The sequence below is a fragment of the Pleurodeles waltl genome, chromosome 5, assembly GCF_031143425.1.
Source record: "Pleurodeles waltl isolate 20211129_DDA chromosome 5, aPleWal1.hap1.20221129, whole genome shotgun sequence".
Taxonomy (NCBI): domain Eukaryota; kingdom Metazoa; phylum Chordata; class Amphibia; order Caudata; family Salamandridae; genus Pleurodeles; species Pleurodeles waltl.
In genome coordinates this window covers 1,063,097,543-1,063,112,851 of record NC_090444.1, presented here as the reverse complement: position 1 = coordinate 1,063,112,851, position 15,309 = coordinate 1,063,097,543, and positions in this window count along the sequence as shown.

Genomic DNA, 15,309 nt, shown 5'->3' with positions numbered 1-15,309 from the left:
TGTTTGCAAAGGATTCTGGGTAACAGAACCTGGTCAGAGCCCCACAAGTCACCCCATCTTGGATTCCCCTAGGTCTCTAGTTTTTAAAAATGCACAGGTTTGGTAGGTTTCCCTAGGTGCCGGCTGAGCTAGAGGCCAAAATGTACAGGTAGGCACTTTGCAAAAAACAGCTCTGTTTTTTGTGATGTGTCCACGTTGTGTTTTGGGGCAATCCTGTCGCGGGCGCTAGGCCTACCCACACAAGTGAGGTAGCATTTTTATCGGGAGACTTGGGGGAACGCTGGGTGGAAGGAAATTTGTGGCTCCTCTCAGATTCCAGAACTTTCTGTCACCGAAATGTGAGTAAAATATGTTTTTTTATGCAAATTTTGAGGTTTGCAAAGGATTCTGGGTAACAGAACCTGGTCAGAGCCCACAGTCACCCCATCTTGGATTCCCCTAGGTCTCTAGTTTTCAAAAATGCACAGGTTTGGTAGGTTTCCCTAGGTGCCGGCTGAGCTAGAGGCTAAAATCTACAGGTAGGCACATTCCAAAAAACAGCTCTGTTTTCTATCAAAAAATGGGATGTGCCCACTTTGTGTTTTGGGACATTTCCTGTCACGGGCGCTAGGACTACCCACTCAAGTGAGGTATCATTTTTATCGGGAGACTTGGGGAAACGCTGGGTGGAAGAAAATTTGTGGCTCCTCTCAGATTCCAGAACTTTCTGTCACCGAAATGTGAGGAAAATGTGTTTTTGAGCCAAATTTTGAGGTTTGCAAAGGATTCTGGGTAACAGAACCTGGTCAGAGCCCCACAAGTCACCCCATCTTGGATTCCCCTAGGTCTCTAGTTTTTAAAAATTCACAGGTTTGGTAGGTTTCCCTAGGTGCCGGCTGTGCTAGAGGCCAAAATCTACAGGTAGGCACTTTGCAAAAAACAGCTCTGTTTTCTGTGATGTGTCCACGTTGTGTTTTGGGGCATATCCTGTTGCGGGCGTTAGGCCTACCCACACAATTGAGGTACCATTTTTATCGGGAGACTTGGGGGAACGCTGGGTGGAAAGAAATTTGTGGCTCCTCTCAAGATTCCAGAACTTTCTGTCTCCGAAATGTGAGGAAAATATGTTTTTTTAGCCAAATTTTGAGGTTTGCAAAGGATTCTGGGTAACAGAACCTGGGCAGAGCCCCACAGTCACCCCATCTTGGATTCCCCTAGGTCTCTAGTTTTCAAAAATGCACAGGTTTGGTAGGTTTCCCTAGGTGCCGGCTGAGCTAGAGGCCAAAATCTACAGGTAGGCACTTTGCAAAAAACAGCTCTGTTTTCTGTGATGTGTCCATGTTGTGTTTTGGGGCATATCCTGTCGCGGGCGCTAGGCCTACCCACACAAGTGAGGTACCATTTATATCGGGAGACTTGGGGGAACGCTGGGTGGAAGGAAATTTGTGGCTCCTCTCAGATTCCAGAACTTTCTGTCTCCGAAATGTGAGGAAAATATGTTTTTTTAGCCAAATTTTGAGGTTTGCAAAGGATTCTGGGTAACAGAACCTGGTCAGAGCCCCACAAGTCACCCCATCTTGGATTCCCCTAGGTCTCTAGTTTTTAAAAATGCACAGGTTTGGTAGGTTTCCCTAGGTGCCGGCTGAGCTAGAGGCCAAAATCTACAGGTAGGCACTTTGCAAAAAACAGCTCTGTTTTCTGTGATGTGTCCACGTTGTGTTTTGGGGCATATCCTGTCGCGGGCGCTAGGCCTACCCACACAAGTGAGGTACCATTTATATCGGGAGACTTGGGGGAACGCTGGGTGGAAGGAAATTTGTGGCTCCTCTCAGATTCCAGAACTTTCTGTCTCCGAAATGTGATGAAAATATGTTTTTTTAGCCAAATTTTGAGGTTTGCAAAGGATTCTGGGTAACAGAACCTGGTCAGAGCCCCACAAGTCACCCCATCTTGGATTCCCCTAGGTCTCTAGTTTTTAAAAATTCACAGGTTTGGTAGGTTTCCCTAGGTGCCGGCTGAGCTAGAGGCCAAAATCTACAGGTAGGCACTTTGCAAAAAACAGCTCTGTTTTTTGTGATGTGTCCACGTTGTGTTTTGGGGCAATCCTGTCGCGGGCGCTAGGCCTACCCACACAAGTGAGGTAGCATTTTTATCGGGAGACTTAGGGGAACGCTGGGTGGAAGGAAATTTGTGGCTCCTCTCAGATTCCAGAACTTTCTGTCACCGAAATGTGAGTAAAATATGTTTTTTTATGCAAATTTTGAGGTTTGCAAAGGATTCTGGGTAACAGAACCTGGTCAGAGCCCCACAGTCACCCCATCTTGGATTCCCCTAGGTCTCTAGTTTTCAAAAATGCACAGGTTTGGTAGGTTTCCCTAGGTGCCGGCTGAGCTAGAGGCTAAAATCTACAGGTAGGCACATTCCAAAAAACAGCTCTGTTTTCTATCAAAAAATGGGATGTGCCCACTTTGTGTTTTGGGACATTTCCTGTCGCAGGCGCTAGGACTACCCACACAAGTGAGGTATAATTTTTATCGGGAGACTTGGGGGAACGCTGGGTGGAAGGGAATTTGTGGCTCCTCTCAGATTCCAGATTTTTCTGTCACCGAAATGTGAGGAAAATGTGTTTTTTAGCCTAATTTTGAGGTTTGCAAAGGATTCTGAGTAACAGAACCTGGTCAGAGCCCCACAAGTCACCCCATCTTGGATTCCCCTAGGCCTCTAGTTTTCAAAAATGCACAGGTTTGGCAGGTTTCCCTAGGTGACGGCTGAGCTAGAGGCCAAAATCTACAGGTAGGCACTTTGCAAAAAACAGCTCTGTTTTCTGTGATGTGTCCACGTTGTGTTTTGGGGCAATCCTGTCGCGGGCGCTAGGCCTACCCACACAAGTGAGGTACCATTTTTATCGGGAGACTTAGGGGAACGCTGGGTGGAAGGAAATTTGAGGCTCCTCTCAGATTCCAGAACTTTCTGTCACCGAAATGTGAGTAAAATATGTTTTTTAATGCAAATTTTGAGGTTTGCAAAGGATTCCTGGGTAACAGAACCGGGTCAGAGCCCCACAGTCACCCCATCTTGGATTCCCCTAGGTCTCTAGTTTTAAAAAATGCACAGGTTTGGTAGGTTTCCCTAGGTGCCGGCTGAGCTAGAGGCTAAAATCTACAAGTAGGCACTTTCCAAAAAACAGCTCTGTTTTCTATCAAAAAATGGGATGTGCCCACTTTGTGTTTTGGGACATTTCCTGTCACGGGCGCTAGGACTTCCCACTTAAGTGAGGTATCATTTTTATCGGGACACTTGGGGGAACGCTGGGTGGAAGGAAATTTGTGGCTCCTCTCAGATTCCAGAACTTTCTGTCACCGAAATGTGAGGAAAATGTGTTTTTGAGCCAAATTTTGAGGTTTGCAAAGGATTCTGGGTAACAGAACCTGGTCAGAGCCCCACAAGTCACCCCATCTTGGATTCCCCTAGGGCTCTAGTTTTAAAAAATGCACAGGTTTGGTAGGTTTCCCTACGTGCCGGCTGAGCTATAGGCCAAAATCTACAGGTAGGCACTTTGCAAAAAACAGCTCTGTTTTCTGTGATGTGTCCACGTTGTGTTTTGGGGCATATCCTGTCGCGGGCGTTAGGCCTACCCCCCCATATGAGGTACCATTTATATCGGGAGACTTGGGGGAACGCTGGGTGGAAGGAAATTTGTGGCTCCTCTCAGATTCCAGAACTTTCTGTCTCCGAAATGTATGGAAAATATGTTTTTTTAGCCAAATTTTGAGGTTTGCAAAGGATTCTGGGTAACCGAACCTGGTCAGAGCCCCACAAGTCACCCCATCTTGGATTCCCCGAAGTCTCTAGTTTTTAAAAATGCACAGGTTTGGTAGGTTTCCCTAGGTGCCGGCTGAGCTAGAGGCCAAAATCTACAGGTAGGCACTTTGCAAAAAACAGCTCTGTTTTCTGTGATGTGTCCACGTTGTGTTTTGGGGCATATCCTGTTGCGGGCGCTAGGCCTACCCACACAAGTGAGGTACCATTTACATCGGGAGACTTGGGGGAACGCTGGGTGGAAGGAAATTTGTGGCTCTCTCAGATTCCAGAACTTTCTGTCACCGAAATGTGAGGAAAATATGTTTTTTTAGCCAGATTTTGAGGTTTGCAAAGGATTCTGGGTAACAGAACCTGGTCAGAGCCCCACAAGTCAGCCCATCTTTGATTCCCCTAGGTCTCTAGTTTTAAAAAATGCACAGGTTTGGTAGGTTTCCCTTGGTGCCGGCTGAGCTAGAGGCCAAAATACAGGTAGGCACTTTGCAAAAAACAGCTCTGTTTTCTGTCAAAAAATGGGATGTGTCCACTTTGTGTTTTGGGACATTTCCTGTTGCGGGCGCTAGGACTGCCCACACAAGTGAGGTATCATTTTTATCGGGAGACTTGGGGGAACGCTGGGTGGAAGGAAATTTGTGGCTCCTCTCAGATTCCAGAACTTTCTGTCACCGAAATGTGAGGAAAATGTGTTTTTTTAGCCAAATTTTGAGGTTTGCAAAGGATTGTGGGTAACAGAACCTGGTCAAAGCCGCACAAGTCACCCCATCTTGGATTCCCGTAGGTCTCTAGATTTCAAAAATCCACAGGTTTGGTAGGTTTCCCTAGGTGCCGGCTGAGCTAGAGGCCAAAATCTACAGGTAGGCACTTTGCAAAAAACAGCTCTGTTTTCTGTGATGTGTCCACGTTGTGTTTTTGGGCATATCCTGTCGCGGGCGCTAGGCCTACCCACACAAGTTAGGTACCATTTTTATCGGGAGACTTGCGGGAACGCTGGGTGGGAAGAAATTTGTGGCTCCTCTCAGATTCCAGAACTTTCAGTCACCGAAATGTGAGGAAAATATGTTTTTTTAGCCAAATTTTGAGGTTTGCAAAGGATTCTGGGTAACAGAACCTGGTCAGAGCCCCACAAGTCACCCCATCTTGGATTCCCCTAGGTCTCTAGTTTAAAAAAATGCACAGGTTTGGTAGGTTTCCGTAGGTGCCGGCTGATCTAGAGGCCAAAATCTACAGGTAGGCACTTTGCAAAAAACAGCTCTGTTTTCTGTGATGTGTCCACGTTGTGTTTTGGGATTATCCTGTCGCGGGCGCTAGGCCTACCCACACAAGTGAGGTATCATTTTTATCGGGAGACTTGCGGGAACGCTGGGTGGAAGGAAATTTGTGGCTCCTCTCAGATTCCAGAAGTTTCTGTCACCGATATGTGACGAAAATGTGTTTTTTTAGCCAAATTTTGAGGTTTGCAAAGGATTCTCGGTAACAGAACCTGGTTAGAGCCACACAAGTCAACCCATCTTGGATTCCCCTAGGTCTCTAGTTTTCAAAAATGCACAGGTTTGTTATGTTTCCCTAGGTGCCGGCTGAGCTAGAGGCCAAAATCTACAGGTAGGCACTTTGCAAAAAACAGCTCTGTTTTCTGTGATGTGTCCACGTTGTGTTTTGGGGCAATCCTGAAACGGGCGCTAGGCCTACCCACACAAGTGAGGTACCATTTTTATCGAGAGACTTAGGGGAACGCTGGGTAGTAGGAAATTTGTGGCTCCTCTCAGATTCCAGAACTTTCTGTCACCGAAATGTGAGTAAAATATGTTTTTTCATCCAAATTTTGAGGTTTGCAAAGGATTCTGGGTAACAGAACCTGGTCAGAGCCCCACAGTCACCCCATCTTGGATTCCCCTAGGTCTCTAGTTTTCAAAAATGCACAGGTTTGGTAGGTTTCCCTAGGTGCCGGCTGAGCTAGAGGCCAAAATCTACAGGTAGGCACTTTCCAAAAAACAGCTCTGTTTTCTGTCAAAAAATGGGATGTGCCCACTTTGTGTTTTGGGACATTTCCTGTCACGGGCGCTAGGACTACCCACACAAGTGAGGTATCATTTTTATCGGGAGACTTGGGGGAACGCTGGGTGGAAGGAAATTTGTGGCTCCTCTCAGATTCCAGAACTTTCTGTCACCGAAATGTGAGGAAAATGTGTTTTTCAGCCAAATTTTGAGGTTTGCAAAGGATTCTGGGTAACAGAACCTGGTCAGAGCCCCACAAGTCACCCCATCTTGGATTCCCCTAGGTCTCTAGTTTTTAAAAATGCACAGGTTTGGTAAGTTTCCATAGGTGCCGGCTGAGCTAGAGGCCAAAATCTACAGGTAGGCACTTTGCAAAAAACAGCTCTGTTTTCTGTGATGTGTCCACGTTGTATTTTGGGGCATATCCTGTTGCGGGCGCTAGGCCTACCCACACAAGTGAGGTACCATTTTCATCAGGAGACTTGGGGGAACACTGGGTGGGAAGAAATTTGTGGCTCCTCTCAGATTCCAGAACTTTCTGTCACCGAAATGTGAGGAAAATATGTTTTTTTAGCCAAATTTTGAGGTTTGCAAAGGATTCTGGGTAACAGAACCTGGTCAGAGCCCCACAAGTCAGCCCATCTTTGATTCCCCTAAGTCTCTAGTTTTCAAAAATGCACAGGTTTGGTAGGTTTCCCTTGGTGCCGGCTGAGCTAGAGGCCAAAATCTACAGGTAGGCACTTTGCAAAAAACAGCTCTGTTTTCTGTCAAAAAAAGGGATGTGCCCACTTTGTGTTTTTGGACATTTCCTGTCGCGGGCGCTAGGACTACCCACACAAGTGAGGTATCATTTTTATCGGGAGACTTGGGGGAAAGCTGGGTGGAAGGAAATTTGTGGCTCCTCTCAGATTCCAGAACTTTCTGTCACCGAAATGTGAGGAAAATGTGTTTTTTTAGCCAAATTTTGAGGTTTGCAAAGGATTCTGGGTAACAGAACCTGGTCAAAGCCGCACAAGTCACCCCATCTTGGATTCCCGTAGGTCTCTAGATTTCAAAAATCCACAGGTTTGGTAGGTTTCCCTAGGTGCCGGCTGAGCTAGAGGGTAAAAATATACAGGTAGGCACTTTGCAAAAAACAGCTCTGTTTTCTGTGATGTGTCCACGTTGTGTTTTGGGGCATATCCTGTCGCGGGCGCTAGGTCTACCCAAACAAGTTAGGTACCATTTTTATCGGGAGACTTGGGGGAACGCTGGGTGGGAAGAAATTTGTGGCTCCTCTCAGATTCCAGAACTTTCAGTCACCGAAATGTGAGGAAAATATGTTTTTTTAGCCAAATTTTGAGGTTTGCAAAGGATTCTGGGTAACAGAACCTGGTCAGAGCCCCACAAGTCAGCCCATCTTGGATTCCCCTAGGTCTCTAGTTTAAAAAAATGCACAGGTTTGGTAGGTTTCCGTAGGTGCCGGCTGATCTAGAGACCAAAATCTACAGGTAGGCACTTTGCAAAAAACAGCTCTGTTTTCTGTGATGTGTCCACGTTGTGTTTTGGGATTATCCTGTCGCGGGCGCTAGGCCTACCCACACATGTGAGGTATCTTTTTTATCGGGAGACTTGGGGGAACGCTGGGTGGAAGGAAATTTGTGGCTCCTCTCAGATTCCAGAACTTTCTGTCACCGAAATGAGAGGAAAATGTGTTTTTTTAGCCAGATTTTGAGGTTTGCAAAGGATTCTGGGTAGCAGAACCTGGTCAGAGCCCCACAAGTCACCCCATCTTGGATTCCTCTAGGTCTCTAGTTTTCAAAAATGCACAGGTTTGGTAGGTTTTCCTAGGTGCCGGCTGAGCTAGAGGCCAAAATCTACAGGTAGGCAGTTTGCAAAAAACAGCTCTGTTTTCTGTGATGTGTCCACGTTGTGTTTTGGGGCAATCCTGTCGCGGGCGCTAGGCCTACCCACACAAGTGAGGTACCATTTGTATCGGGAGACTTAGGGGAACGCTGGGTGGAAGGAAATTTGTGGCTCCTCTCAGATTCCAGAACTTTCTGTCACCGAAATGTGAGGAAAATATGTTTTTTTAGCCAAATTTTTAGGTTTGCAAAGGATTCTGGGTAACAGAACCTGGTCAGAGCCCCACAAGTCACCCCATCTTGGATTCCCCTATGTCTCTAGTTTTCAAAAATGCACAGGTTTGGTAGGTTTCCCTTGGTGCCGGCTGAGCTAGAGGCCAAAATCTACAGGTAGGCACTTTGCAAAAAACAGCTCTGTTTTCTGTGATGTGTCCACGTTGTGTTTTGGGGCAATCCTGAAACGGGCGCTAGGCCTACCCACACAAGTGAGGTACCATTTTTATCGGGAGACTTAGGGGAACGCTGGGTAGAAGGAAATTTGTGGCTCCTCTCAGATTCCAGAACTTTCTGTCACCGAAATGTGAGTAAAATACGTTTTTTCATCCAAATTTTGAGGTTTGCAAAGGATTCTGGGTAACAGAACCTGGTCAGAGCCCCACAGTCACCCCATCTTGGGTTACCCTAGGTCTCTAGTTTTCAAAAATGCACAGATTTGGTAGGTTTCCCTAGGTGCCGGCTGAGCTAGAGGCTAAAATCTACAGGTAGGCACTTTCCAAAAAACAGCTCTGTTTTCTGTCAAAAAATGGGATGTGCCCACTTTGTGTTTTGGGACATTTCCTGTCACGGGCGCTAGGACTACCCACACAAGTGAGGTATCATTTTTATCGGGAGACTTGGGGGAACGCTTGGTGGAAGGAAATTTGTGGCTCCTCTCAGATTCCAGAACTTTCTGTCACCGAAATGTGAGGAAAATGTGTTTTTGAGCCAAATTTTGAGGTTTGCAAAGGATTCTGGGTAACAGAACCTGGTCAGAGCCCCACAAGTCACCCCATCTTGGATTCCCCTAGGTCTCTAGTTTTTAAAAATGCACAGGTTTGGTAGGTTTCCCTAGGTGCCGGCTGAGCTAGAGGCCAAAATCTACAGGTAGGCACTTTGCAAAAAACAGCTCTGTTTTCTGTGATGTGTCCACGTTGTGTTTTGGGGCATATCCTGTCGCGGGCGCTAGGCCTACCCACACAAGTGAGGTACCATTTATATCGGGAGAATTAGGGGGACGCTGGGTGGAAGGAAATTTGTGGCTCCTCTCAGATTCCAGAACTTTCTGTCACCGAAATGTGAGGAAAATATGTTTTTTTAGCCAAATTTTGAGATTTGCAAAGGATTCTGGGTAACAGAACCTGATCAGAGCCCCACAGTCACCCCATCTTGGATTCCCCTAGGTCTCTAGTTTTAAAAAATGCACAGGTTTGGTTGGTTTCCCTAGGTGCCGGCTGAGCTAGAGGCCAAAATCTACAGGTAGGCACTTTGCAAAAAACAGCTCTGTTTTCTGTCAAAAAATGGGATGTGCCCACTTTGTGTTTTGGGACATTTCCTGTCGCAGGCGCTAGGACTACCCACACAAGTGAGGTATAATTTTTATCAGGAGAGTTGGGGGAACGCTGGGTGGAAGGAAATTTGTGGCTCCTCTCAGATTCCAGAACTTTCTGTCTCCGAAATGTGAGGAAAATATATTTTTTTAGCCACATTTTGAGGTTTGCAAAGGATTCTGGGTAACAGAACCTGGTCAGAGCCCCACAAGTCACCCCATCTTGGATTCCCCTAAGTCTCTAGTTTTCAAAATTGCACAGGTTTGGTAGGTTTCCCTCGGTGCCGGCTGAGCTAGAGGCCAAAATCTACAGGTAGGCACTTTGCAAAAAACAGCTCTGTTTTCTCTGATGTATCCACGTTGTGTTTTGGGGCATATCTTGTCGCGGGCGCTAGGCCTACCCACACAAGTGAGGTACCATTTATATCGGGAGACTTGTGGGAACGCTGGGTGGAAGGAAATTTGTGGCTCCTCTCAGATTCCAGAACTTTCTGTCTCCGAAATGTGAGGAAAATATGTTTTTTTAGCCAAATTTTGAGGTTTGCAAAGGATTCTGGGTAACAGAACCTGGTCAGAGCCCCACAAGTCACCCCATCTTGGATTCCCCTAGGTCTCTAGTTTTTAAAAATGCACAGGTTTGGTAGGTTTCCCTAGGTGCCGGCTGAGCTAGAGGCCAAAATCTACAGGTAGGCACTTTGCAAAAAACAGCTCTGTTTTCTGTGATGTGTCCACGTTGTGTTTTGGGGCATATCCTGTCGCGGGCGCTAGGCCTACCCACACAAGTGAGGTACCATTTATATCGGGAGACTTGGGGGAACGCTGGGTGGAAGGAAATTTGTGGCTCCTCTCAGATTCCAGAACTTTCTGTCTCCGAAATGTGAGGAAAATATGTTTTTTTTGCCAAATTTTGAGGTTTGCAAAGGATTCTGGGTAACAGAACCTAGTCAGAGCCCCACAAGTCACCCCATCTTGGATTCCCCTAAGTCTCTAGTTTTTAAAAATGCACAGGATTGGTAGGTTTCCCTAGGTGCCGGCTGAGCTAGAGGCCAAAATCTACAGGTAGGCACTTTGCAAAAAACAGCTCTGTTTTTTGTGATGTGTCCACGTTGTGTTTTGGGGCATATCCTGTCGCGGGCGCTAGGCCTACCCACACAAGTGAGGTACCATTTACATCGGGAGACTTGGGGGAACGCTGGGTGGAAGGAAATTTGTGGCTCTCTCAGATTCCAGAACTTTCTGTCACCAAAATGTGAGGAAAATATGTTTTTTTAGCCAGATTTTGAGGTTTGCAAAGGATTCTGGGTAACAGAACCTGGTCAGAGCCCCACAAGTCAGCCCATCTTTGATTCCCCTAGGTCTCTAGTTTTCAAAAATGCACAGGTTTGGTAGGTTTCCCTTGGTGCCGGCTGAGCTAGAGGCCAAAATACAGGTAGGCACTTTGCAAAAAACAGCTCTGTTTTCTGTCAAAAAATGGGATGTGCCCACTTTATGTTTTGGGACATTTCCTGTCGCGGGCGCTAGGACTGCCCACACAAGTGAGATATCATTTTTATCGGGAGACTTGGGGGAACGCTGGGTGGAAGGAAATTTGTGGCTCCTCTCAGATTCCAGAACTTTCTGTCACCGAAATGTGAGGAAAATGTGTTTTTTTAGCCAAATTTTGAGGTTTGCAAAGGATTCTGGGTAACAGAACCTGGTCAAAGCCGCACAAGTCACCCCATCTTGGATTCCCCTAGGTCTCTAGATTTCAAAAATGCACAGGTTTGGTAGGTTTCCCTAGGTGCCGGCTGAGCTAGAGGCTAAAATCTACAGGTAGGCACTTTCCAAAAAACAGCTCTGTTTTCTATCAAAAAATGGGATGTGCCCACTTTGTGTATTGGGACATTTCCTGTCACGGGCGCTAGGACTACCCACTCAAGTGAGGTATCATTTTTATCGGGAGACTTGGGGGAACGCTGGGTGGAAGGAAATTTGTGGCTCCTCTCAGATTCCAGAACTTTCTGTCTCCGAAATGTGAGGAAAATATGTTTTTTTAGCCAAATTTTGAGGTTTGCAAAGGATTCTGGGTAACAGAACCTGGTCAGAGCCCCACAAGTCACCCCATCTTGGATTCCCCTATGTCTCTAGTTTTTAAAAATGCACAGGTTTGGTAGGTTTCCCTAGGTGCCGGCTGAGCTAGAGGCCAAAATCTACAGGTAGGCACTTTGCAAAAAACAGCTCTGTTTTCTGTGATGTGTCCACGTTGTGTTTTGGGGCATATCCTGTCGCGGGCGCTAGGCCTACCCACACAAGTGAGGTACCATTTATATCGGGAGACTTGGGGGAACGCTGGGTGGAAGGAAATTTGTGGCTCCTCTCAGATTCTAGAACTTTCTGTCTCCGAAATGTGAGGAAAATATGTTTTTTTGCCAAATTTTGAGGTTTGCAAAGGATTCTGGGTAACAGAACCTGGTCAGAGCCCCACAAGTCACCCCATCTTGGATTCCCGTAAGTCTCTAGTTTTTAAAAATGCACAGGATTGGTAGGTTTCCCTAGGTGCCGGCTGAGCTAGTGGCCAAAATCTACAGGTAGGCACTTTGCAAAAAACAGCTCTGTTTTTTGTGATGTGTCCACGTTGTGTTTTGGGGCATATCCTGTCGCGGGCGCTAGGCCTACCCACACAAGTGAGGTACCATTTACATCGGGAGACTTGGGGGAACGCTGGGTGGAAGGAAATTTGTGGCTCTCTCAGATTCCAGAACTTTCTGTCACCAAAATGTGAGGAAAATATGTTTTTTTAGCCAGATTTTGAGGTTTGCAAAGGATTCTGGGTAACAGAACCTGGTCAGAGCCGCACAAGTCACCCCATCTTGGATTCCCCTAGGTCTCTATATTTCAAAAATGCACAGGTTTGGTAGGTTTGTCCACGATGTGTCCACGTTGTGTTTTGGGGCATATCCTGTCGCGGGGGCTAGGCCTACCCACACAAGTGAGGTACCATTTATATCGGGAGACTTGGGGGAACGCTGGGTGGAAGGAAATTTGTGGCTCCTCTCAGATAACAGAACTTTCTGTCTCCGAAATGTGAGGAAAATATGTTTTTTTAGCCAGATTTTGAGGTTTGCAAAGGATTCTGGGTAACAGAACCTGGTCAGAGGCCCACAAGTCAGCCCATCTTTGATTCCCCTAGGTCTCTAGTTTTCAAAAATGCGCAGGTTTGGTAGGTTTCCCTTGGTGCCGGCTGAGCTAGAGGCCAAAATACAGGTAGGCACTTTGCAAAAAACAGCTCTGTTTTCTGTCAAAAAATGGGATGTGCCCACTTTGTGTTTTGGGACATTTCCTGTCGCGGCCGCTAGGACTGCCCACACAAGTGAGGTATCATTTTTATCGGGAGACTTGGGGGAACGCTGGGTGGAAGGAAATTTGTGGCTCCTCTCAGATTCCAGAACTTTCTGTCACCGAAATGTGAGGAAAATGTGTTTTTTTAGCCAAATTTTGAGGTTTGCAAAGGATTCTGGGTAACAGAACCTGGTCAAAGCCGCACAAGTCACCCCATCTTGGATTCCCCTAGGTCTCTAGATTTCAAAAATGCACAGGTTTGGTAGGTTTCCCTAGGTGCCGGCTGAGCTAGAGGCTAAAATCTACAGGTAGGCACTTTCCAAAAAACAGCTCTGTTTTCTATCAAAAAATGGGATGTGCCCACTTTGTGTATTGGGACATTTCCTGTCACGGGCGCTAGGACTACCCACTCAAGTGAGGTATCATTTTTATCGGGAGACTTGGGGGAACGCTGGGTGGAAGGAAATTTGTGGCTCCTCTCAGATTCCAGAACTTTCTGTCTCCGAAATGTGAGGAAAATATGTTTTTTTAGCCAAATTTTGAGGTTTGCAAAGGATTCTGGGTAACAGAACCTGGTCAGAGCCCCACAAGTCACCCCATCTTGGATTCCCCTATGTCTCTAGTTTTTAAAAATGCACAGGTTTGGTAGGTTTCCCTAGGTGCCGGCTGAGCTAGAGGCCAAAATCTACAGGTAGGCACTTTGCAAAAAACAGCTCTGTTTTCTGTGATGTGTCCACGTTGTGTTTTGGGGCATATCCTGTCGCGGGCGCTAGGCCTACCCACACAAGTGAGGTACCATTTATATCGGGAGACTTGGGGGAACGCTGGGTGGAAGGAAATTTGTGGCTCCTCTCAGATTCTAGAACTTTCTGTCTCCGAAATGTGAGGAAAATATGTTTTTTTAGCCAAATTTTGAGGTTTGCAAAGGATTCTGGGTAACAGAACCTGGTCAGAGCCCCACAAGTCACCCCATCTTGGATTCCCCTAAGTCTCTAGTTTTTAAAAATGCACAGGATTGGTAGGTTTCCCTAGGTGCCGGCTGAGCTAGAGGCCAAAATCTACAGGTAGGCACTTTGCAAAAAACAGCTCTGTTTTTTGTGATGTGTCCACGTTGTGTTTTGGGGCATATCCTGTCGCGGGCGCTAGGCCTACCCACACAAGTGAGGTACCATTTACATCGGGAGACTTGGGGGAACGCTGGGTGGAAGGAAATTTGTGGCTTTCTCAGATTCCAGAACTTTCTGTCACCAAAATGTGAGGAAAATATGTTTTTTTAGCCAGATTTTGAGGTTTGCAAAGGATTCTGGGTAACAGAACCTGGTCAGAGCCGCACAAGTCACCCCATCTTGGATTCCCCTAGGTCTCTATATTTCAAAAATGCACAGGTTTGGTAGGTTTGTCCACGATGTGTCCACGTTGTGTTTTGGGGCATATCCTGTCGCTGGGGCTAGGCCTACCCACACAAGTGAGGTACCATTTATATCGGGAGACTTGGGGGAACGCTGGGTGGAAGGAAATTTGTGGCTCCTCTCAGATAACAGAACTTTCTGTCTCCGAAATGTGAGGAAAATATGTTTTTTTAGCCAAATTTTGAGGTTTGCAAAGGATTCTGGGTAACAGAACCTGTCAGAGGCCCACAAGTCAGCCCATCTTTGATTCCCCTAGGTCTCTAGTTTTCAAAAATGCACAGGTTTGGTAGGTTTCCCTTGGTGCCGGCTGAGCTAGAGGCCAAAATACAGGTAGGCACTTTGCAAAAAACAGCTCTGTTTTCTGTCAAAAAATGGGATGTGCCCACTTTGTGTTTTGGGACATTTCCTGTCGCGGGCGCTAGGACTTCCCACACAAGTGAGGTATCATTTTTATCGGGAGACTTGGGGGAACGCTGGGTGGAAGGAAATTTGTGGCTCCTCTCAGATTCCAGAACTTTCTGTCACCGAAATGTGAGGAAAATGTGTTTTTTTAGCCAAATTTTGAGGTTTGCAAAGGATTCTGGTTAACAGAACCTGGTCAAAGCCGCACAAGTCACCCCATCTTGGATTCCCCTAGGTCTCTAGATTTCAAAAATGCACAGGTTTGGTAGGTTTCCCTAGGTGCCGGCTGAGCTAGAGGCTAAAATCTACAGGTAGGCACTTTCCAAAAAACAGCTCTGTTTTCTATCAAAAAATGGGATGTGCCCACTTTGTGTTTTGGGACATTTCCTGTCACGGGCGCTAGGCCTACCCACACAAGTGAGGTACCATTTACATTGGGAGACTGGGGGGAACGCTGGGTGGAAGGAAATTTGTGGCTCTCTCAGATTCCAGAACTTTCTGTCACCGAAATGTGAGGAAAATATTTTTTTTAGCCAGATTTTGAGGTTTGCAAAGGATTCTGGGTAACAGAACCTGGTCAGAGCCCCACAAGTCAGCCCATCTTTGATTCCCCTAGGTCTCTAGTTTTCAAAAATGCACAGGTTTGGTAGGTTTCCCTTGGTGCCGGCTGAGCTAGAGGCCAAAATACATGTAGGAACTTTGCAAAAAACAGCTCTGTTTTCTGTCAAAAAATGGGATGTGCCCACTTTGTGTTTTGGGACATTTCCTGTCGCGGGCGCTAGGACTGCCCACACAAGTGAGGTATAATTTTTATCGGGAGACTTGGGGGAACGCTGGGTGGAAGGAAATTTGTGGCTCCTCTCAGATTCCAGAACTTTCTGTCACCGAAATGTGAGTAAAATATGTTTTTTTATGCAAATTTTGAGGTTTGCAAAGGATTCTGGGTAACAGAACCTGGTCA